We start from the raw sequence: 6,417 nt of genomic DNA, 5'->3' as shown, positions 1-6,417 counted from the left end.
TAAAATTTTTTTTTAGTTGTGGTTGGACACAATACCTTTATCTTGTTTATTTATTTTTTATGTGGTGCTTAGGATGAACCCAGGGTCTCACACGTGCGAGGCGAGTGCTTTACTGCTGAGCTACAGTCCTATCCCACAACATACTGAGAGGACAAACTCTCAGTCCATTGTAAGGAATATAGCCTATTATAGAACAGGACAATATAACAAGGTCCTTTGAGTTCAAGGTGATGGAAAAGTGGAAGCCCAAACAGTTTATACAAGACTTGGAACTTACCGACTCACTTTTTTTAAAGTCTGGAAATAAGGCTTCCTTCTTATAAAGTTTTATCTTTATGTTGTCAAAATCCAATTTCTCTGTCTCTCTTGTTTTTGATTCTACATTCTGCATTTGGGGTCTGTCCTTAAACAAACTCTCCACCCAGTACAGCAATGTGCCACAGTGATTACAGGGAAACATATACTACAACACATCTCACTACTTCTCATTGGCTGATTGTTGGGACAGGGGACCTGATATCCTGGTTGGGCCAAAGTCTCCTAGCCATTATAAGGACTGAGAATGGAGTCTCCACACGAAGCACCTACACTAAGAATGGAAAAGGGAGCTTTCCCAGGGGGAAATTGTTAGTGCTGTTTCCAGAAGAAAGATGCTCCCACACATCAGATGTTCATAAATACAGGAATGAGGCAACCTGAGAAGTAGGTTAGAGATGATCAATACAATTATGCAAGATGATTTTGAGGGGTTTCCACTTTAGCAAGGCTTCGGTAGACCCACCTGTGATTTCAGCCGCTTCACTGGGGGTCAGTTTCCATGCCTGTGGACAGCATCCCACTTGTGTATCTGCCTTGGGGCTTTCTTGGTAATTCCGGAATTCATTCTGTTCGTATGCAGGGAAAATTAGAACTGTGCATCCTTAATCAAAAGAGATGTTGGTGGAGAAAGGTTCAGTCTCCCACGCTTTTAGGGAAAATTTGTACCACATTTCTTTCTTTCTTTCTTTTTTTTTTTTTTTTTTGTAGCTCAATTTCTAAGCATTTTTTTAAAATTTTTTTTTATTGGTTGTTCAAAACATTACAAAGCTCTTGACATATCATATTTCATACATTAGATTCAAGTGGGTTATGAACTCCCATTTTTACCCCAAATACAGAGTGCGGAATCACATCGGTTACACATCCACATTTTTACATAATGCCATATTAGTAACTGTAGCACATTTCTCATGGTTCATTGGAAGGTTCCTGGGAGGGACTACCAATTGCTTATAACAATAACCAGCCACTAGGTGGCTCCCTTTTGGGATTTTCCCCCTATGTCTTCTCACCACTGCCTCCAGGAATGATATCCTAACTCCTTATTTCGTTCTCTGCTCAGGACACATCAAACTGAAACTGAACTAAGACCAAAGATAGGAGAGGAACAAGTTAAGCAGAGAGAAAACAGAAGAAAACAGATTTGCAAAGAAGAGTAGAACTTTTTTTTTTTTTTTTTTTTTTTTTGTTACTGGGGATTGAACTACTCAGGGGCACTCAACCTCTGGGCCACATCCCCAGCCCTATTTTGTAATTTATTTAGAGATGGGCCTTACTTAGTTGCTTAGCGACATGCCTTTCTTGAGACTGGCTTTGAACTCTGGATCTTCCTGTTTCAGCTTCCCTAGCCGCTGGAATTACAGGTGTGCACCAAAGCTCCCGGCTCAGAGGAGAACTCTTAACAGAGAGAAAAAATAAACTATGTCTGATTGGGAATGTAGCTCAGTGGTAGAGCATATGCTAAGTTGTGCCAGGCCTCAGATTCTATCGCCAATACAAGAAAAATAAAATTGTGTCCATTCAGGCCACAGAGGAGAATGATAAAAGATAAAAACGATAAAGCGCATTTAAGGGAAAAGTTGGAATTGCTTCTATAATTACACATTACTAAAGTTTCTTACAATTTGCATAGTGACAAACATAATTTATCATTTAAATAAGTGCAATGTATATCATTACTATAGTTAATTAGCCTCTCCCTCAATATACTGCAAAGTTTTTGAAAGCAGGAAATGCTCCAAACTGATCTCGCTAAATTAAATTAAATTAGATTCAGCAAATGTGCACTAGGTCCATACTCTATCCAAAGCACTTTGCCAAGAGCTAGCTATGAAAACAAATTGTCCGTGCTCATGAAGCCCTCAGAGTCTATTGGAGGCAACAGATACACTTAAATGGCTGGCTTAAGATTTACCAAGGGAAATGTGGGATTATAGCTATAATTCTAGGTACTCTTAGCCACTTCATAAATATGATTCATTCACTAATTCATTCATCTTTCACTGAACATTCCTATTACCAGATATGTAGGAGAGACTCACTTTAATATTATTATTGTTAATATTTGGTTGCAAAAAATATTAATGTGCTTTCAAAAGCCAACATTTTCTACAATGACCCACAAATTCTCCACATTTGCTGTAAGCAACTTTCCTGTCTTTCTGAGATTCCCCAAATAAAGTTCCCACTTAGTCTTTTTCAGGGCCTCCTAAATGTATTTCTTGAGAGTTATTTTACCTCTTCTTCTGGAAAATGCAAATAGTACTCATATAGATTAATAGTATGGTAGCTCTGAAAGGGACCTTCATGCTTTCTAGTGTTTTTCATAGAAATTCTTGTTTGTACTGCATACCAGGAAAAATAAATAAGGTCCTTTGTGGCCAAAAGTGGCAGGTCCAGGGCTCCCAATTGCCCTGAAGGCTGAGGGGCTCAATACCTCTGCATTCTTGCCACCAGAGGTGATGCAACCTTCAACAACCTGTACTTCCCAGGCACCTACCAATAAGAATAGATGCCAGATACCAGGGTGGAGAGACAGGGGCATCAACATGACTGGTAGCTTACCCTTAACCATTTTTGTCACATTAATGTTTCATGGTCCACCTGCTTGAGAATACTACCTTAGAGATTTAGTTCAGCTCTTTTGTTTTTTAGCCCTTCAGTTTTACAAAAGAGACCCAAGCAAGGCCTAGAGAGGCTATGTGGATTGCTAACCACAAGCATGTCTTGAAACTGTTTTCTTCCTACCAATTCCATTTGGAGGTGGCTCCTTTTCACCATTATAAGGTCCTACCTTTATGATGCTCAGTCACAGCTTATTGCTCACTTGTTTATGTTGTGCCCTTTGTCTATGAAGGCCTGTAATCTATTTTCCCACTCATATTTTTTTCCCTTTGGTAATTTCCTATGCCTACTTCAAAGCCCATGTAGTTTAATACCTCCTTTGTCAAGACTTTCCTAACTATCCTAGGCAATTAGTCACTCTCTTTTACATTTCTCTTTTACCAGTGATTTTTTAAAAAATCAGTTTGAGACCTAAAAATTAGATCAGAAACTATGCAAGTCTTAGAAGAAAATGTAGGGTCAACACTTCAGCATATAAACACAGGCAACAACTTTCTCAGTATGACCTTTAAAGCTCAGGAAATAATGCCAGGAGTCAATATATGGGATGTCATTAAATTAAAAAGCTTCTGCACAGCAAAGGAAACAATTAATAATGTGAAGAGAGAACCTACAGAATAAGAGAAAATCTTTTCTACCTACTCTTCTATACAAGATTAGTATCTAGAATATAAAAGAACTCAAAATACTAACACCAGGGCTGGGGTTGTGGCAATAGAGCACTCATCTAGTACTTGCAAGGCTCTGAGTTCAATCCTCAGCACCACATAAAAATAAATAAACAAAATAAAAGTATTGTGTCCAACTACAACTAAAAAAATTTTTTAAAAACCTTAACATCAAAAAGCCAATAACCCAATTAATAAATGGGCTTATGTATTAAACAGACACTTCTCAAAAAAAGAAATACAAATGGTCAACAAATACATGAAAAAGTACCCAATTAGCAACTAGGGAAAACTGAGATTTCATCTCCACACTGGTCAGAATAGCAGTCACCAAGAATACAAACAATAAATGCTGGAGAAGACATACAGAAAAAGAAACACTTTACCCAGCTGGTAGGATTGTAAATTAGTATAACCATTATGGAAATCAGTATGGAGGCTCTTCAAAAAACTAAGAATGGAGCCACCATATGACTCAGCTATACCACTCTTTAGTATTTATCATAAATTATTAAAGTTATCATACTATAGTAACGTATGCATAACCATGTTTATAGCAGCACAATTCACAATAGCTGAACTATGAATCCAGCCTAGGTGCCCATCAGCAGATGAATAGATAGAGAAAATGTGGTATATGTACACAATGAAGTTTTTTTTTCAGTCATAAATAAAAATAAAAATATGTCATTTGCAGGAAAATATATGGAACTTGAAAACATTATAATAAGCTAAACTTAGAAGGTCAAGGGTTACATGTTTTCTCTCATATGTAGAAGCTAGAGAGGAAAATGGAAAATAAAAGAGGGGGAATCTCATAAAAATCCAAGGGAGATCAGTAGAATAGAGAAAAGGGACCAGGGGAAGGAAGAGAGAAAGGAAAGGAAAAATACTGGGGAACGATATTGGCAAATTATAGTGTTATATCATGTTCATGTATGAGTATGAAACAATAACTCCCACCGTTATACACAACCATAATACACTAATAAAATGTGAGAAAATCAGCTTTGATAAGATATAGTTCACTTAAAATAAAAAGTGCCCATTTTAAACATACAGCTCACTGAGTTTTCTCTTTTCATCATACATGTATACTCTGAAATAGCTTACACTCCTTGTTGGGGCAAAATGTGGCTTCTAAAATTATGGAACACTTCTAGAATTTGCATGTCATACTTGCACAAGGGCCATGCTAATCTCCTCCACATCATCCCAATTTAAGTGTATATGCTGACAAAATGAGGAGCTTCTGAGTCTTGACAAATGTGTACCGCTGCATATTCAACACCACAATCAATATAGAGAGTATTTTTCTCACCTCAAGAAGTTTCTTTCTTGCTGGGTGTGGTGAGTGCACCTGTAGTCCTAGCTACTTGGGATGCTGAGGCAAGAGGATTGTTTGAGACCAAGAATTTAAGTCTAACTGGAGCAAAGAGAGAGTGAGATCTCATCTCTTTACAAAAAGAAGAAAGAGGCCGGGCATGGTGGCACACACCTGCAATCCCAGAGGCTCAGAAGCTCGAGAGAGGAGGATCAGGAGTTCAAAGCCAGCCTCAGCAACAGTAAGATATTAAGCAACTCAGTGAGACCCTGTGTCAAAATAAAAATTAAAAATAGGGCTCAGTGGTTAAGTGTCCCTGAGTTCAATCCCTGGTAGGAGGAGGAGGAGGAGGAGGAGGAGGAGGAGGAGGAGGAGGAGGAGGAGGAAGGAGGAGGAGGAGGAGGAGGAGGAGGAGGGGCGGCAGAGGAACAGAAAGTAAGTTAGTTTCCTTCCATCCTTTTCAGTTAATCATTCCCCACCCCTATTCTAGTCCTCAGTAATCACCAATATATACTGTCACTGTAGATTTATGTTTTCTAGAATTTCATATAAGTGCAATTAGTCAATGTGAGACCAAGAATTTAAGGCTAACCGGTGCAAAGAGAGAGTAAGATCCCATCTCTTTACAAAAAGAAGAACGTTCACAAGAATGTGAACATTCTTGTCTCTGGCTTTTTTTGTTCAGCACAATAATTTTGAGATATGTCTATGTTGTGTGTTTCAGTAGTTAACTCCTTCTGTGGGTAATATTCCATGGTATGGACAGGCTTCAGTTTATTTGACCATTCAATTGCTGGTGGACATTTGGGTGGTTTCCCAGTGTTTAAATCTGCTATGAATTCAATTCTGTTTTACATTGACTTGTACTTGGGTGTTTTCCATATTAATTCTAACTATAGTTCTTTAGGGAAGGAAGATTCTCCTTCTCACCTCTGAAATTTTGGTAAACTGACAATAAGCAGATTGACAAAAGAAAAGGTATACAAATATTACCTGTGCAGGGGCATCACATGAAAGAACAATGAGTACCCAAGAATTCAGTGCTCTATACCTTTTTCTTAACAGCACACGAGAGAGGGAATATTGGCAACTTGGGAGAGAGTAAATGATCTTGGAAGAAGATGAATGATTTCTTAGAAGAATAGATGACAGTTTGTGACAAAAGTTTGTCTGGATATGGTGCTGATTTCTTGTCTTCTTCTCCTGTGATGAGTTAATGCTCCCTGTGTTCAACTCTAGGGCTATAACCACCTCAAACATATTGTCTACAAATCCCAAAGAAATAACTTGGAAAAATCAACCGAGAGATTTGGACATTTTGTTACTCATGTGCTCCTTGGCAACAGCAGGCCAGGATGCAATGGAGGGCCACACCACATTTACAAGCCCTGAATATATAGGATAGGTTGCATGCCCACTGTGCGGGTGAATTTCTTCAGATGTTTTATGAGTACATTCTTTTACTTTACAACCAAGGTCACT

At 38.2% G+C, this 6,417-nt stretch overlaps 1 non-coding gene across 1 annotated transcript; it reads right to left on the bottom strand.

Annotated features, from left to right (window-relative positions):
- Nucleotides 1-4,753: 4,753 nt before the first annotated feature.
- Nucleotides 4,754-4,863, bottom strand: LOC143393188 (U6 spliceosomal RNA). Its single transcript, XR_013090504.1, has one exon. It is a non-coding gene; the product is annotated as a U6 spliceosomal RNA (small nuclear RNA).
- Between the last annotated feature and the right edge of the window lie 1,554 nt (nt 4,864-6,417).

Source organism: Callospermophilus lateralis, chromosome 2, assembly GCF_048772815.1.
Source record: "Callospermophilus lateralis isolate mCalLat2 chromosome 2, mCalLat2.hap1, whole genome shotgun sequence".
Lineage (NCBI taxonomy): Eukaryota > Metazoa > Chordata > Mammalia > Rodentia > Sciuridae > Callospermophilus > Callospermophilus lateralis.
Note: the sequence above shows the minus strand (reverse complement) of the source record. Positions and strands in the feature narration are given on the sequence as shown.